We start from the raw sequence: 18460 nt of genomic DNA, 5'->3' as shown, positions 1-18460 counted from the left end.
AGTTTTTCAAAAAAAAAAAACTTGTCCATGTAATTGAGTATTCAAATATTTTCAAATCTAGTCAACTTTTTATAACGTTTTAAAGTTATTTTTTTCAAGTGACCTCATATTTTCATTCAAGTGACCTCATATTTTATAACTTCTAAGCAAATCCTTTTATTGAAAATTTTTCTTCAGAAAAATATAAATCTACTTTCAAACTGGTTTGTTTTTTATATATGGCAAAGGGGGAGAGTAGGTAAATTAAAGTTAAAGGAAAATTCAAAGTATTTAATAAACGGAGGGCTTTTATTAAGGGGGAGTCTAATATTACAAAGTTAAAAGTTCCAGCTTAACTGTTATTGCATTTGAAGTTTATTTACTTAAGCTTGGTTAACTTTATGCAGTTATTACATATGTTGTTTTTCTTAACTTTGAATTACGTGTTGCCATAATCAAAAAGGGGGAGATTGTTGGTGCGGGAAGCATCCGACGATCGAACCTAAGTTTTGATAATGGCAAAGGATTCAAAGTTAAGGTGCTTTGTTATCTGACAGCTTTTGCTGAGTGTTTCAGGAAAGTCCTAACTGCGGTTAGGTAAGGTAAAACCCTAGGGGGTGGTAACCCTAGGTCATAGGGGGTGGTAACCCTATGCGGAAAGCCTTGGCAGGTCGATGGCTTCAGGAAAAATTCCTAGGGGGTGGTAACCCTAGGTGGAAAGTCCTGGTGTCGCGAACCAGGTGAAAGTCTGAACTGGCCGGTGAAGCGGATGTTCAGCAGAAAGTCCGGAAGCATCGAGTGCCGAGCAAAAGTCCAGTCGATCTGGAGGATCGTACTGGCAACAGGTAAATCTCCTGAGTAGAGTAGGTGAGGACGCGTTCCCCGTAGAGGGAACAGTAGGCGTCGGGTCGACCTAGGGTTTCCGGTAGGAAACCTGAAGTCAAACCCGGACAGTTCGAATGCTGTCAAAACTTTTAGTATTATCATTCATTATGTTTCTGTGCTAACTTTGTTTTGCAGGGTATGTGTTTGGGACTAACACATTTTGCAGGAACAAAGGGGCAAGTTACAACTCGGATGAACAGTGTCCGAGGCGCCTCCATGGAGCTTGGAGGCGCCTCGGGTGCGAGCCAGGAAAAGGCCAGCGCAGCAGACTGGAGGCGCCTTGAATGGAGTTCAAGGCGCCTTGGACCGGAGGTTGAAGGCGCCTTGGATAGGCTGAAGGCACCTTGAACCAGATAGAGTTTGACCAGGTCCGTGCTGATCCACGCGGGTGACTCGGCTCGTTCAAGGCGCCTTGGTGAACAATATAAGGCGCCTTGAACCCCCTTTATAAGGGGTCTCGACCAGCAGCTTCAAACAACAACTGTCAAGTGATCTTACTGCTACAAGCTGCTCACGAGACGATTCCAAAGTGCTGTTGCGAGACATCGACGACCCGGAGCTCTGAATCTTCAGATTACGATATTGTCATCGGTATAACTGTATTCTTTTTAATACTTAACTGTAATACTTGTACTCTTGTCGAGCTTATAGTTGTTGCCCATGGAAAGTGATCAAGGATCGCGGGCCTTCGAGTAGGAGTCGTCACAGGCTCCGAACGAAGTAAAAATCCCTTGTCTCTCTGTGTTATTTTATTCCGCTGCATTAACTCTTACGTTTTACGATTCCGATAATCGAACGATTATAGCCACGAGCGCTATTCACCCCCCCTCTAGTGCGTCTCGATCCAACACACCCAATCAAGCGGATCCGGAGCAGAGGACCCGGACGAAAGTCAACCAGAGTTGACTCAACATCCGGGGCGCCCGGAACTGTCTGGGGCGCCCGGACAAGCTCGGGGCGCCCGGACAAGCCCGGGGCGCCCGGAAGTCAGTTTTTGACCATATTGAGCTTTGACTCGATCTGAACATTGGGGGATAAAATTTATCCCTCCCAGGGCACCCGGAACCCTTCCAAGCGCCCCGACCAAGGCTATAAATATGGCCTTGGTCCAGAAGCTCAAAATCAACTCAGAAATTTACATTCTAAACACTTGTGCGCTCTTGTTCTAGTTTAGCTTTTGTCTTTTGTGCTTTCACTGCTGTAAGAGGCTTCTCCGCCTGAAGGAGATATTTTAGTGCACGTTCATTCCTTGGATTAACAATCTCCTTGGTTGTAACCAAGTCAAGTTGTGAGCCTCTTCTTTCTGTTTTATTTACTGCTAATTTACTTTATGCAAGTGTCAACTTAAGAGTTCGAGAAGGGTTGCTCGTTTTGATTTTACAGGCTATCCAACCCCCCATTCTAGCCGGTCGCAACGGTCCTACACAGCCGACCGGGAAGGTCGTTGGGCGTGAGAGCCGTGCTCACTTATAACTCGCACTGAGGCTAGAGTCTGGGACAGCCGACCGAGAAGGTCGTTGGGTGTGAGAGTCGTGCTCACTTATAACTCGCACTGAGGCGAGAGTCTGGGACAGCCGACCGGGAAGGTCATTGGGCGTGAGAGTCGTGCTCACTTATAACTCGTACTGAGGTGTGAGTCTGGGACAGCCGACCGGGAAGGTCGTTGGGCGTGAGAGTCGTGCTCACTTATAACTCGCACTGAGGTGTGAGTCTGGGACAGCCGACCGGGAAGGTCGTTGGGCGTGAGAGTCGTGCTCACTTATAACTAACTCGCAATGAGGCGAGAGTTTGGGACAGCCGACCGGGAAGGTCGTTGGGCGTGAGAGTCGTGCTCACATATAACTCGCACTAAGGCTAGAGTCTGGGACAGCCGACTGGGAAGGTCGTTGGGCGTGAGAGTTGTGCTCACTTATAACTAGCACTGAGGCGAGAGTCTGGGACAGCCGACCAGGAAGGTCGTTGAGCGTGAGAGTCGTGCTCACTTATAACTCGCACTGAGGCGAGAGTCTGGGATAACCGATCGGGAAGGTCGTTGGCGTGAGAGTCATGCTCACTTATAACTTGCACTGAGGCGAGAGTCTGGGACAGCCGACCGGGAAGGTCGTTGAGCGTGAGAGCCGTGCTCACTTATAATTCGCACTGAGACGAGAGTCTTTGACAACCGACCGAGAAGGTCATTGGGCGTGAGAGTCGCGCTCACTTATAACTCTAGGGCGAGAGTCTAGGGCAGCCGACCGGGAAAGTCGTTGGGCGTGAGAGCATGCTCACTTATAACTTGCACCGGGGCGAGAGTCTGGGACAGCCGACCGAGAAGGTCGTTGGGCGTGAGAGCATGCTCACTTATAACTCGCACTGAGGCAAGAGTCTGGAATGCCTGACCGAGACGTCGTTGGCGATACTCCGATCTGAGACCGGTGTTGATACTCCGATCCGAGACCGGTGACGATACTCTGGTCCGAGACCGGTGGCGATACTCCAATCCAACACCGGTGGCGATACTCCGGTTCGACACCGGTGGCGATACTGTGGTCCGAGACTGGTGGCGATACTCTGGTCCGAGACCAGTGGCGATACTCCGGTCCGAGACCGGTTGCGATAATCTGGTCCGAGACCAATGACGATACTCCGGTCCGAAACCAGTGGCGATACTCTGGTCCGAGACCAGTGGCGATACTCCGAGACAGGTGGCGATTATTTCAACCCCGAACGGGGAGGTAAGAAAGTCGATAAGCTGGTCTGAGACCAATGAAGACTGCTCAACCCTAAACAAGGGAGATAAGCCCTGAAGTCTGTAGAAGCGGGGCCCGTAGCAATATGAGGGAGCAAAGCCTTTATTATATCTGATCACAGAGTGATGTCGACCGACTGAGGATCTATCTCGGCTCCTCAACTCTCGAATACCCGTGGAGTGAGGGAAGATAATAATCTGAGCCCTGACCGTCAAAAGGAGTGAAGGCAATATACAGAAGCAGAATCCATAGTCAAAGAAGAAAGCAGAGCACCGTGGGTAAAGGGAGCAGAACCTAATCGGGGAGCTGGGCCCTTGGTCCCTGATTGGAGAGTAAGGCCCCAAGCCTGTAATCAAAGAGTAAGGCCCCTAGATCCTGATCGGGAAGTCGTACTGCGAGTCAATGATCGGGGAGTTGTGTCCCTAGTGTAAGAGCGGGGAGCTAGACCCCTAGTGTCCAATCAAAAATCGAAGGGCCTAGTCTTTGACCAAGTACTAGGATCTTACTCTCTTATCAGGGAGCTATAGCAGCTCCTATAACCGTAAACAGGGAGCAGAGCTGGTAACGTACCTGATTGGGGAGTCGTGCCAACCAGCTAAGGGTTGGTCTCAATCCCTAACTCCCAAATACCCGTGGAGTCAGGAAAAAAATGTAATGGAAAAACTAACATGTCGGCCAGATGATACTCCAACTCAATTCCTCGACTCCCGAATACCCGTGGAGTGAGTGTAGAAGATAATATGTCTGTTGTGATCCTCCGGGACTGTGATAATGGAAGAGAACCTCCCGACGTCGTCCATCTTCACGTTCCAGAACAGGTGAAGGAGATTCCCACAGACGGCGCCAAATTGATCCCGTCCGAAAGCTGAGTCAGACAGAGGCAGGCGATGCTGGAGTCGGTGTTGACGGAAAGTCGCTATGAAGCCTAGTCCTCCTGACACCCGCCGGGAGAGTTGATCCAAATGAATGACGAGGGGTGCTGACGAAGATGGAGAAGCAAGGACTCTGCGCACACTCAGACGAACCCACGAGTCATTAGAGGCCGGAAACCAGGGAAAAAGTCCCCGGGTAAGGTCCTCCGACGCTCAAGTCAGGTACTTTTTTCCCAGAAGTACAGAGAAAAAACGAAAAGTAAGAAACGAGTGTGTAATGACGAGTGAGCGTACCTGCGTAAGAGAAAAAACATCCCTTTTTATACTGCCCCGGGTGTTTCTGGAGTCTGACGGGTGTCAGGAAATGTCGGATGTCAGGCTTTGTCTGGCGGTTAATGACATGTGACATCTTCCCATATCCGGCGGAAGAACTGAAGGGGTAATGAGCCTCGACTGTTGGTATATTCCTTGACACTCTGATTATTCTCTAACAGGTGTTACGATTCCCTTGTTTACTTGTCATGTAGTGCATGGTCTCCTCAGTCCGTGATCGCTAAGCTGGGTCTTTGCACTTGTTAACCCCGATCTGGTATCGCCTCCAGACCTGCACATCTAACCTTGTTATATGCATCTCATATTGCAAACTCCCGACCAGCCTTGCCTCTTATTACACTACGCATCGCGCCCTGTATGCCTTAGTTCGGTTCTTTTATCCCGCCTTCAAAGCTATATGTTTGTCTGACCTTTCCTGTATGCCTCCATCCAACTCTGCTTATCCTGGGCCTGCCTTCGACCTGTACACTTTTGTCCCTCTATCTTGTGCTCCAAGATTATCAGCCCTGACCTGTATCCTTGGTTAGCACCTCCCGACCTGTACGTCTGTCCATGTATCCTGTGCCGCTAGGCTATAAGTCCTGCATCCAACTCTACTTATCCTTGATTGACATATTGATAACCATGATTTAGCTATATTATTTTGATTCATAATGTATATTTTTGATGGTCTATTCATAGCTTAAATTCACATATACATTACATTTTGTAATTGCATTTGATTTTGGACTTAATTGCAAATTAGCTTATTTTCATGGTATTTGGTGCTAATATTTGATTCTCATTTTGTAGGCATCAAAAGGGTCTTGGACCCGATCAGATTGGACCACATTTGGGCTCAAATCTAGGGCTAAACGAAGCAATCAAGTCTTGGAGTGTTTTGGACCATTCATTGAAGATCAAGCAAATCTGGGCCATCCGTTGAAGATCCGACTCATCCAACCTAATGAGGAGTAGATCTGGACCATAGAGGAATATCAGTACTGTTTGATCATATTTTGGGCTATTTTTCACCGTTGATTGAGTCTTGATCATTCTCAGCCGTCCGATTAGTTTTGACGAGGTTTAAAGCTTCGTGAGAAGCTACAGTGCAGCTGGGCTCGGCGTGTTCGCGATTTTTCTACAGTGCATCTTCTTCTTCCTTGCGGCGCTGTTGCTCCCATTCCATAATCCAGATCCGGTGGCTTTTTCTTCTTCACCGACGACGATCTCCAGCTGCCGGCGTTCATCTTCCGAGGGCAGAGAGCTTGAAAGGAGGTCTCCCGATTGCGTTTTGGGTTCTGCTTCATCGCCGCATACCCGGTTGAGGAGGTTTCCCGATCGGCGTTATTCGCTTCCACCAAAGCTTGAAGAGAGGTCTCTCAGATGTCTCTGATCCTATTCCGATTTCCATATCGCAGCAAATCTCAGTCGATTTGGCCGGTTGATTTGGTTTGCAACGTAACAGAACCTGAGCTCTGTTCTTCGGCTGATGAGGTTATCAGAGGAATGTGAGTTGAAAGGAGGTTTCCTGGAGCTATGATCATTCTCTGGTAATAGCTGTAAGCTTCGGGATTGTTGTTGAATGCTTATAGGGGTCCCGAGAGCATTTCTGCTTCACGGCAGATTGAGAGGAGTTGAGTTACGGTTTTGGGATGTGGAATGTCATTTAGGTTTTGTTTTCTTTATCTTGTCCTTGAATTGTTCATCAATTTGCTCAGATCTTAAGATCTGATACTTTCTCTTGCAATTTCAATTTCGTTTGAGTTTTTATATTACAGATTTTGATTTTGTGCTTACAAATCCAGATTTTACTAACCCATTAGAATTGATTTAGGTTCTATTATGTTTCTGAAAATCTATTACTGCTTGTTTATAGGTTAGGTAAATTTGTTAGCAATTCCTTGCTCTATACAATCAATCTTGTTACTGTGATCTTGTTTTCATGTTAAATGCTACTTGAGTTTCCGATTATTACCTCTATTTCGCATTATGTTGTTGAAGATTGAATGTTTAAGTTGATTGAAATTGTGAATTGATTGTTGATTTTGTCCAATAACATTGTGTTTGAACTCTTGAGATTAATTGTTGATTGTGATTGAGAATTGAAGATTTGGAAGTGAGATGAGTATAGAATTGGATTATAATGGTGAATGCAATGTTGATTTCGGTTCACAATTGTCTTTAGTTCTTGAGTTTAATGGCTACTGTGAATTTGAATGCTTTGTTATTGTGAATTGAAATGGTATGTGTATTAATTAACTCATTTAATGAGATGATACTTAAGAATCTAAATTCAATTTCGTTTATCTGATGAGAAGGCAATGGATCATGTTTAGATGAGAGTTATCTTTCTTTGATACTATTCTTGATCAAGTTGAGATTAGATTTTGATTGGAACCAATAATATGATTCATACACACTTACTAGTTATCCTTGGAAAAATACGACTTGGGACTTCTTACTACACGTGTTTCATTTAGTTTATGTGAGTTCCAATCTTTATCAATTTGGTGAGCCTTGTGACATGCAAAAAGGCCGACTACCAAATTTTGGCGCCGTTGCCGGGGACGTAACTAGCAATGTGTGTTTATTTTAGATTGATCATTGAGTGATTTTATTGGTTAGCATTTTTCTTGATTGATATGATTGCTATTTCTCTTTTGTATTTTCATGTTGGTTTATTCTTGAAATGTTTAGTGATTCTACTGTTCATGTTTTCATTAGATTGAAACTTTATGCTCTTGAATCTTCTAACATTTATTTTTAGTGTTGAATTGTAAGAACAGGAGATTTCTTTAGCATGGATCCATATTTTCAGAATTTTGGAGGTGGAATGGAGAATTATCATTTTCAGCCTGAGTATCAATATTACCCAAACATGGATCAACAAAATAGGTATGAGTCATTTTCAAATGGTTTTAATTCTAATTGGATGGATAATTCACGTTTCAGGTATGAAAGTGCACAAGGACAATTGGTTGAGCCATTTCCAACCTACCAGAGTTCATATGGGTTTCAAGAGGTTTCAACAAATTTTTTGCCACAATCTTTTCAACAAAACGAACCTCAGATGGATGAGTCAACATGGAAACTCAAGGAGATGATGCAACAAATGATCGAACATCAAGAGCAATAATTTTCAAGGATTCAGAACATACAGATTCAATTAGATCAAATTACATCATCTATTAATCAGTCGCAAGCACAAAACTCCAGTGGAGAGATGGAAAGTAGCGATTCTGTCAGGCCTGACCCTACTTCCATTAATTCACATGATTTTTCTAATATTTTTTGTGATGATTATGTAATTATGCAAATTTCTGATCCTAATGATTTTGTTGTTGAAGATGTTGTTAGTGATTCAGGTTCTGAACATGTTTTTGAAGATGAACTAAGTGTAGGGGAATGCTTACTGGAAGCATTACCTCAAGAATCACCAAGAGTTGAAGATGTAAGTGTAGGGACTTGTGCTATGGAGCCAAGCACCCAAGAATCACTACATGAGGATGAACATTCACAAGAACAAGAGCTAGAGCCATATCATGATGAAAAAGAGGTAACAATCACCACTCCAGGTACCTTTCAAGATGAAAAGGTGAGTATTATTTGTGATTCATCAGAAAATTTAATAGAGGTACCATTTATTGATTTTATTAGTTGTGATTCATTCCTTGCTAAATTTTCTACCCACACTAATATTCTCCTATTTTCTTTTTACCCCACATGCGTGTGGGAGTTGTTTTCCTTTATTGATGTTGTAGGAGAATACAAGCTTCCAGAGTGGATGCTTGAACTGAATCGCCTAAGACCTCCAGAAAGAATTTGCAATGGAAAAATGGTCAATAAAAAGAAATTGATGACAACCAAAAGTACTCCATTCCCGGTGTGGATTTTGTTGGTAAATCTTCTTCGACCACCGGAATTAAAGGGGAGTTGGTTCTAATTTCACTTTATTTTGCATTTTAATTCATGCTTTGTTAATAAATTCTTTTTATACATTCCTTTAGTTTCATTTTCCTATACTTTGCAATTGCATTTTATTTCCGCACTTTGCTTACATACTTTGCATTTTGTTTGGTATACATAGCATTTCAATTTGAATAAAATTCTCCATGAAAATTTTCTAAGTAATGCTTTTAAGATGGTAAAGGTCTCTTAAATTTGATCATCAATTTTAGGTCACTTGACATGATTGGATGCTTTTCTTACATGATATTGGTTAAAATGGTAGTGAATTCCAATTTGATTGATTAAGCTTGTTTGCATGAATACTACCTAGTGAGGTCCACTTTAAGCCTATATCTTATTATTTCCTCTTGTGTGGCATGTACTTACAACAATTGAAACTCTAGAACTTGCTTAGTTTCTTTTTAAAGTCACAATAGCATATGTATGCATGGAAATGAAGGATTTTTGTTATTCTTGTTCCCTCATACTTTCTAATTTCTTCTTCCACAATTTTCTTAAAACATTTTCCTCTTGCATTTTTGACCTTTGATTACCTTTGCTTGGTCTATTTCATTGAGGGTTTTGGTTGAATATCTTGATGAGTTAGATTGTTTGATGATGGACAAAGTTTTAAGTGTGGGGGAAAATTAGTTTATGCTCAAGAATTTTGAAGAATAGGGATGGTTTCATAAGTACTGAATTGTGATTTTTGAGAGTGATGTGGGAATCTCAAATATGGACCTTGATTATGGTTACTTGATATAATGTGCAGTAATTGGAGTCCTTATTTGAGTTTCTATTTTTGGCTTGGTTTAGAAGCTACTTTTGGTTTGTATGTGCTGCTATTAAGAATCCAGGGAGCTGACATTTGATATTGCTGATTTTGCTCGTCCTGTTGGTGAAGTTTTGCATCAAATAGTTCAGTCCTAACCACTTAAACCTTGAATTTTTCTACTGAAATTGTTGGAAATCTGAAACTGAATGAAAACCACAAGAAAAAAAAAACAGAGACAGAGCAAAGGAAACAGAATTCTGCAGAAAGAGAAGAGCAGAGCTAAAAAGTTTGTATCAGTTTTGTATCAAGAATTAGAATGTAATATCCAAACGAGTGGAAGCTTAGTTGGATTTAAAAGTATGCTGAAGACAAATGGAATGTTTATCTTTCATGGCTTCTGCAAAATATGGAAGGATGATTTCAGCACAGTATGATTACAGCATAGAATCTTTAAAAATGCCAGACCAAGTGAGCTATTAAAATCTGATTACAATGGACTATAATGGGGAATTCAATTGGTGATTATTATTTCATCAATGAAGCAATTGAAGAAAAGCATTATTTACTTTGGAAAATTGAAGAGAATGGCAACAATTGATTCTCAAAACAGTGAGGTGAAGGGGAAAAAGCAGAATTGAATTTGAAATGTGGTATCAAGTTTCCTGTGCAAGATTAAATCTGAATGGTTTCTCTAGAAGATTAGTTTTAAATTAATTAGAAGAGTACTACTAGTTATGAATGAAAGTCTAAGTGTTTAAGCTGGAACTGGAACAAAACAGAAATAATAATGAAAAGTTGAAGGATACTGAAAAGTGCTTACTGCACAGAAGCTATATCAACTTCGAATTACCTCTCAGATAACAAATGCCTATTGCAGAGAATTCAATCAGAAGTTGATCAATAACTACAAAGAAATCAGTAACCATCTTGCATCAAAGTGCTGTAATTTCCAGAACTTATCAAATCTGTGTAACATGTTTGCTGGGATATGATTTGTGCCAATTGTTGATGATCAGCTTTGTAGTTGTTTCATAGCTGAAGAATTCTCCAGGATATGAGATGAAACTATCTTAACTGTTAAGACCTGGAACTTGAATCAGGAAGCTATGTCTTTTCTTGCTGCTGAAATTCTGGAATCCAGCCATGCAAATTTTGAGGCTGCTGAAGAGCACTGATTTCTGGAAGAGTAGTATCTGTATTGTTCTTGTTGCTGCTGTAAAGAGTTCCCTTGGTGTGTTCTATTGGAAATGTAGCTCCTGCCATTTCATTGCTAATTGACACCCTTACCTTTGAATTCCTGATTCTGAACTGAGTCACAGATTTTAGAATTCAGCAATGTATGTTGGAATTGATCCTTTGAATGCTGATTCCTTTGTCTAAATTTCTGATTAATGGGATTTCAAGTGGAATTCTGTTAAGATATGTTCCTTACTCCATTCTAATACTTCAATGATTTGAATTGAGATCACACCAAATGCAGAAACTATAAGCAAGAAACTGCTGGAAACTGTGAGTTCGGTTGAGTTGTAAAGATGAAGTTGATCAGGAACTAATCCATTAAATCAGAAACCTGCAGATGATACTTAAGTCTATGAGGTTTGAACAAGAAGTAAACAACAAAATTGAAACACAAAATGTGAATTGAAAGTGAGTGTAGTTGCTGCAAGTTGGAAACTTCAGAAAAGATTTTGAATTGAGAGTATCAATTATGTGCCAAGCTCTTCTTCCAACTCTCTAGTCCGTAAATGATGCAAATGAAGACCTTTATTCCTCACTGACAAATGGTATGTAAGTTTTAATGGCTGAAAATCTGGCTGCATGGAATCAAAGGCAAAAACAAAACCAATCAAGCTAGGAATGAATGTATCAATTGGAGTCTCTAGTGTGCCAAGTTTTTGTTGTACATTGCTGGTCAAAACTAATAGTTTTTCTTTGAACTTGACTTCCAGAATTGTTTAAGTTGAGAATCTGAATGATGTTACTGCTCATGGTTGTTGAATTCCGGAATCAGTTTTATTTTTGAATCTGGTCACTAGAGCAGAAAGGTATCTGTCTTCATCAGTAATTCTGCAGATTCAAATTTATGTTCCCTTTGTGATCAAAGCTGCAATTTGTGGTTAATGGAATTTGATTTGGTTTTCTGCAAATGCAATAGAGATGTACATCTTTATTGAATCTGCCAATGAAAGAAACAGAGAACAAAATCTGCAGCAGCAGAAACAACCTCTTGCTGAAACTCCTTAATTACTGAAGAATTATAGTAGAGTTTTGATTACTCATTGTTGGTTAGTGTTTTTCCCTTCCCGATTTATCTATGCTTCAAAACTTGCAAGCCATTAAGTGGTAACTGAATCAATTTAAAAAAAAAAAAAGTTTGAAGGCAAACAGAATTGTGGTCCTGAGTTTGGAGTTTCTTTTGGATCTGAATAGTTGATACATTCAGTGTTAGCTGGTTAGCATTTCTTAAGCTAGGAAGCATTGAGCATTAGCTACAGAGAAAATCAGATTCTTTAGTATCTGATTTCTGTATCAGATACCTTGTGCAGAGACAGTAATCTGATGTTTGATTCTGCTGTAGGAAAGAAATTTAAAAGTGACAACATCTAAACTAACACAAATGTGGATCAAATTAAGATGCAAATTGAAATTTGATTCAGAAACTCTGGAATTCAGGAGTTGTATGAGTTAGAGTTCTGAATTAGATGATTGAGTTGCTGAACTTAAGGTCAGAACCTATTCTGTGCACCAAATTGTTGAGGTTGTTTTTCATCAACATTATTCGGAATTCAACTGCTGACCAATGTATTGCTATATGAAATTCTTCTGCAAGTTTAATTCCTCAATGTCAAGGCAAGATTTCATAACTCTGAATTCTCAAACGTGGAAAACTATCTCTACCTAGTGCCAATTCTGAATATGTTTTTGAACAGCTTCCAACCAAGACAGTTTTGAATCAAACACTGGAAACACTTGGGGAGCTAAGTAATGAACAAAATTGAGCCTACAGAATTAAGGAATATAATTATTCGCTGAATTTTGTGTTAAATAAGGTCTATTTTGTGCGAATTCTTCATGCTGATTTTTACCAGCAACAACATGAAATTGTTCTCCTGTCATTATAGTGTTGAATGAGACCTTTCACCGATTCCAAATCTTCATTAACACAGTTGGAATCTGATCTCAAAAGCTACAGTTGAATCAAATGGTGTTTTCAATTATAATGTAGGAGCAAAATTAGAAGAGATGAGTTCAATTGCATGTACACAAAGTGTGAAATTGACAGAACTGTGCAGAATTTGCAGGAACATTCTTGGATTCAGCTAGTAGTTTGAGTGCTTCACATCAGTGCAATCATTGCCCGAGACGGCCAATATTTTAAGTGTGGGGGAGGGAATTCTTCACAAGTTGAAGTGATATTATTTGAGCTTTCAAAGTGATGGAATGAAGTGGAAAAACAGTGAAGAAAGGAAAAAATGGCACATTCAAGAGAGTATCAAAGTTGGAGATAGAGTATCAAGATTCTATGTTTGCATTCAAATTGAAGGAGAGGTTAGCTTGATACTTTGAAGTGGTAATAACAAATGGTATTCATCTCTTTTCACATCAAATGGTCAACTCATCAAGTATATTCCTCCCACACTCTCATTCTCTCATTTTCTTCATTGAATTCTTTGCTTTTGCCATTTTCATTCACTTTCCTTGTTCTTTTTGCTTCCATTTCAATTATTCATGATAAATTCCTTTTAATTCATGTATGCTATGTCTTATAGTGGTGGAGAAGTAGAAAATAAGCAAGCTTATGGTAGTAAAATGTTGTGAGTTGCATTGAGTGAGCTCCACTAATACATGTTTTGAGTGTGAGGGCTAGAATAGGTGAATACCACCTACCTTGTGAGCTTGCAACTTGCTTAATTCTTCAATTGGATTGAAACAACCATACCTACTGATTATTGTTTGGATTGTATTCATGATTGTTTGTGATCTTTAAGATGACCTTAATTAATTACTTTTTTCTATCTTCTAGGTATTGCTAGGGAACTTGTGTGGAGATGATTTTTAGTTTTCTTGACTTGAACGGGACGTCCAAGACTAAGTGTGGGGATTTGATAACCATGATTTAGCTATATTATTTTGATTCATAATGCATATTTTTGATGGTCTATTCATAGCTTAAATTCACATATACATTACATTTTGTAATTGCATTTGATTTTGGACTTAATTGCAAATTAGCTTATTTTCATGGTATTTGGTGCTAATATTTGATTCTTATTTTGTAGGCATCAAAAGGGTCTTGGACCCGATCAGATTGGACCATATTTGGGCTCAAATCTAGGGCTAAACGAAGCAATCAAGTCTTGGAGTGTTTTGGACCATTCATTGAAGATCAAGCAAATCTGGGCCATCCGTTGAAGATCCGACTCATCCAACCTAATGAGGAGTAGATCTGGACCATAGAGGAATATCAGTACTGTTGGATCATATTTTGGGCTATTTTTCACCGTTGATTGAGTCTTGATCATTCTCAGCCGTCCGATCAGTTTTGACGAGGTTTAAAAGCTTCGTGAGAAGCTACAGTGCAGCTGGGCTCGGTGTGTTCGCGATTTTTCTACAGTGCATCTTCTTCTTCCTTGCGGCGCTGTTGCTCCCATTCCATAATCCAGATCCGGTGGCTTTTTCTTCTTCACCGACGACGATCTCCAGCTGCCGGCGTTCATCTTCCGAGGGCAGAGAGCTTGAAAGGAGGTCTCCCGATTGCGTTTTGGGTTCTGCTTCATCGCCGCATACCCGGTTGAGGAGGTTTCCCGATCGGCGTTATTCGCTTCCACCAGAGCTTGAAGAGAGGTCTCTCAGATGTCTCTGATCCTATTCCGATTTCCATACCGCAGCAAATCTCAGTCGATTTGGCCGGTTGATTTGGTTTGCAACGTAACAGAACCTGAGCTCTGTTCTTCGGCTGATGAGGTTATCAGAGGAATGTGAGTTGAAAGGAGGTTTCCTGGAGCTATGATCATTCTCTGGTAATAGCTGTAAGCTTCGGGATTGTTGTTGAATGCTTATAGGGGTCCCGAGAGCATTTCTGCTTCACGGCAGATTGAGAGGAGTTGAGTTACGATTTTGGGATGTGGAATGTCATTTAGGTTTTGTTTTCTTTATCTTGTCCTTGAATTGTTCATCAATTTGCTCAGATCTTAAGATCTGATACTTTCTCTTGCAATTTCAATTTCGTTTGAGTTTTTATATTACAGATTTTGATTTTGTGCTTACAAATCCAGATTTTACTAACCCATTAGAATTGATTTAGGTTCTATTATGTTTCTGAAAATCTATTACTGCTTGTTTATAGGTTAGGTAAATTTGTTAGCAATTCCTTGCTCTATACAATCAATCTTGTTACTGTGATCTTGTTTTCATGTTAAATGCTACTTGAGTTTCCGATTATTACCTCTATTTCGCATTATGTTGTTGAAGATTGAATGTTTAAGTTGATTGAAATTGTGAATTGATTGTTGATTTTGTCCAATAACATTGTGTTTGAACTCTTGAGATTAATTGTTGATTGTGATTGAGAATTAAAGATTTGGAAGTGAGATGAGTATAGAATTGGATTATAATGGTGAATGCAATGTTGATTTCGGTTCACAATTGTCTTTAGTTCTTGAGTTTAATGGCTACTGTGAATTTGAATGCTTTGTTATTGTGAATTGAAATGGTATGTGTATTAATTAACTCATTTGATGAGATGATACTTAAGAATCTAAATTCAATTTCGTTTATCTGATGAGAAGGCAATGGATCATGTTTAGATGAGAGTTATCTTTCTTTGATACTATTCTTGATCAAGTTGAGATTAGATTTTGATTGGAACCAATAATATGATTCATACACACTTACTAGTTATCCTTGGAAAAATACGACTTGGGACTTCTTACTACACGTGTTTCATTTAGTTTATGTGAGTTCCAATCTTTATCAATTTGGTGAGCCTTGTGACATGCAAAAAGGCCGACTACCAAATTTTGCCCGACCTGTACGCTTCATATATCCATGTATCCTGAGCCATGAGGCTATAAGTCCTGATCTGTACCCTTGGCTGGCACATCCCGACCTGTACGCTTCATCGATCCATGTATCCTGAGTCATAAGGCTATAAGTCCTGACCTGTACCCTTGGCTGGCACATCCCGACCTGTACGCTTCGTCGATCCATGTATCCTGAGTCATAAGGCTATAAGTCCTGACCTGTATCCTTGGCTGGCACATCCCGACCTATACGCTTCATCGATCCATGTATCCTGAGTCATGAGGCTATAAGTCCTGACCTGTATCCTTGGCTGGCACATCCCGACCTGTACGCTTCATCGATCCATGTATCCTGAGTCATGAGGCTATAAGTCCTCACCTGTATCCTTAGCTGGCACATCCCGACCTGTACGCTTCATCGATCCATGTATCCTGAGTCATGAGGCTATAAGTCCTGACATGTACCCTTGGCTGGCACATCCCGACCTGTACGCTTCATCGATCTATGTATCCTGAGCCATAAGGCTATAAGTCTTGACCTATATCATTGGCTGGCGCATCCCGACCTGTACGCTTCATCGATCCATGTATCCTGAGCCATGAGGCTATAAGTCCTGACCTGTATCCTGTATCTTGGCCTCGGAGTTCCCACTTGACACGTAGCCCTAGCCCCGGACCCCTACTTGCGTCTGACCCCACCCCTCCTGTAACCGGGCACTTTCATCTACACGTAGACCGGATTCTGGACCTTCATGTGGGTCAGACTTTTGACCACCACGTAGGCTTAACTTCTGATTGGCACGCAAGCTTGACTTCTGACCGTCACGAGAGCTTGACTTTTGACCATACTGCGATCTCGACTTCCAACCACGTCCATCCCTCAGACCACCAAATTTCTTTTGACCACCTGTATCCCAGCAATTAAATCTAATCTTCCCACAATTTGTGAAGAAATACAAGGGGCGGACCTCAACGCCAATAGTAGCTGAAAAGCCCCCAAGATAATATGATGCATATATTACCCATCAAAACAAATAAAAATTTCAAATTAACATGATACTCACGCTCATACTTCTCCTCGAATTCACCAGTCAAATGTCTCTTCACAAATGTTGTCTTTCCTGCATCACATAGAAAAATATGGATATAGGTGCAGACGTACAAATGAAAGGACTCATTTTCTTCACAAAAAAGAAAGGGGGGAAAACGACCTAGAAGCACTTCAAGTGAGGTGTTATGTTGCTCTAAAGCAAACAGAAATTGAATGGAAAAAAAAAAGATGAAAGAAAATTTTGTACATTCCGTCATTACACATTCAGGAATCGCCCAGCATTGAATGCTTAATCAACATAAACAAATATTAATTCAATACCACTGATTTGTAAACTAAATCATGCTGGCAAAGATGACGACTTGCGCCAGGAAAGAGGGGAAAAAAAGGACGAAATCAGAACTATGTTACATGTACACCATCACTGACAAGAACAAGCTTAAAGCTCGGGTAGTCCACCGTTTGCTAATTCGGCAACGCCTGAGAGCGACATAATCGTAAAATAGAAAATCAAACACCCCAAAACTCCGAGAAGAACAAGAGGCAAGTGGATCAGGGTCTAGGGACGTCACCATTGGATTGACTTCAGAGAGGCGGGATGATAAAGATGTGGAAGTAGGGCCTGCAATTTCAAAGGGCGACGGCGACTAGCGAACCCACCCCGTACGGCTACGAGTTGGCGTCGTTTCCCCTCCCGTGCAAAGCCCTGCTTCATGGGAACGCGACTCGCTCAGCCGTCGGATTCCTCTATCGACGACGTGATCCTTGATTTGGACCTGATGCTCTATACTGTGATTCGGGCCATTAGTGAAGTGGTCAGTCAAAATTAATCGTTAAAATGATTATTAAAATTTAATTTAGATGGCTTTTGGTTCTTAAAAATAATATTAGCAAAAAAAAAATGATGAGAGATAAAATATGATAAAAAAATATATATAATAAGAAAAATGAAGAGATGATGAAAGAAAATGAGAAAAAAAATATGATGAGAATTTTTAAATTTTATTTTTTAAATTTTAATTTTATTCCTATTAATTAAACATAAAATTTGAGAATAAATCTATTCCCTTATTCTTAAATCTCTAAACCAAATGTCATCTTAAAAAAAATATATATATATATATATATATATATATATATATATATATATATATATATATATATATATATATTTAATGAGTTTAAGTCTGATTCCTTTAAGTTTATTGAGTTCTTAATGTAAATTTATTTAATTGTTTAAAATTTTAAATATTGAATATAAACTTATTTATTGATTTTTATTTTTTTTAATATTGATAATTTTTTTATTAACTAACATAGTTGGCGATATAAATATATTTATATTTATATTTATTTATTTAATTTAATGAGTTATTTAAGTTGGTTTAATTAATTAATATTATATATATTAAATGAATATAAATAAATTTTACTAAATTAAATACTAAATTTATTTATGAATATTTGAGATAAATTTTGATTTGCTCCCTAAATTTATATGATTATTCTTCGGCTCGTAGTTTCCAAACGTTTTTCTCTCTCCCCATAAAATTAAATTGGAAAATTATTGTGTCTGTCAAGAGAAAAACAAGAGTGGGATATTTTGGGTTTATATAAAATAATCTGAAAATGTATCCTTAGAAAATCAAATCGAAAAAATATTTTATTTTTTTTAGTTTTTATTAACTGAATCGACATTGTTACAATAGTTAAAATTATTTCAATATTAGTTAAAATTATAAAAAAAAAATATGTTACATAATATTAAACCGTTCAAGGAAAAAAATTAGAAAAAAAATAAAATACTCTTAAGATATACAAAAATAAATTAGAAAGTTTTTTTTTTAAAAATCACTCTTTATTATGTCTTAAGCAACCTTTTA

At 39.6% G+C, this 18460-nt stretch overlaps 1 pseudogene; it reads right to left on the bottom strand.

Annotated features, from left to right (window-relative positions):
- LOC122004456 overlaps positions 1-17292 on the bottom strand; it is a 73703-nt pseudogene extending 56411 nt beyond the window's left edge.
- Positions 17293-18460: the final 1168 nt, after the last annotated feature.

Source organism: Zingiber officinale, chromosome 7B (genome assembly GCF_018446385.1).
Source record: "Zingiber officinale cultivar Zhangliang chromosome 7B, Zo_v1.1, whole genome shotgun sequence".
NCBI classification, from domain to species: domain Eukaryota; kingdom Viridiplantae; phylum Streptophyta; class Magnoliopsida; order Zingiberales; family Zingiberaceae; genus Zingiber; species Zingiber officinale.
This window is presented reverse-complemented; position numbering and strand designations above follow the sequence as displayed.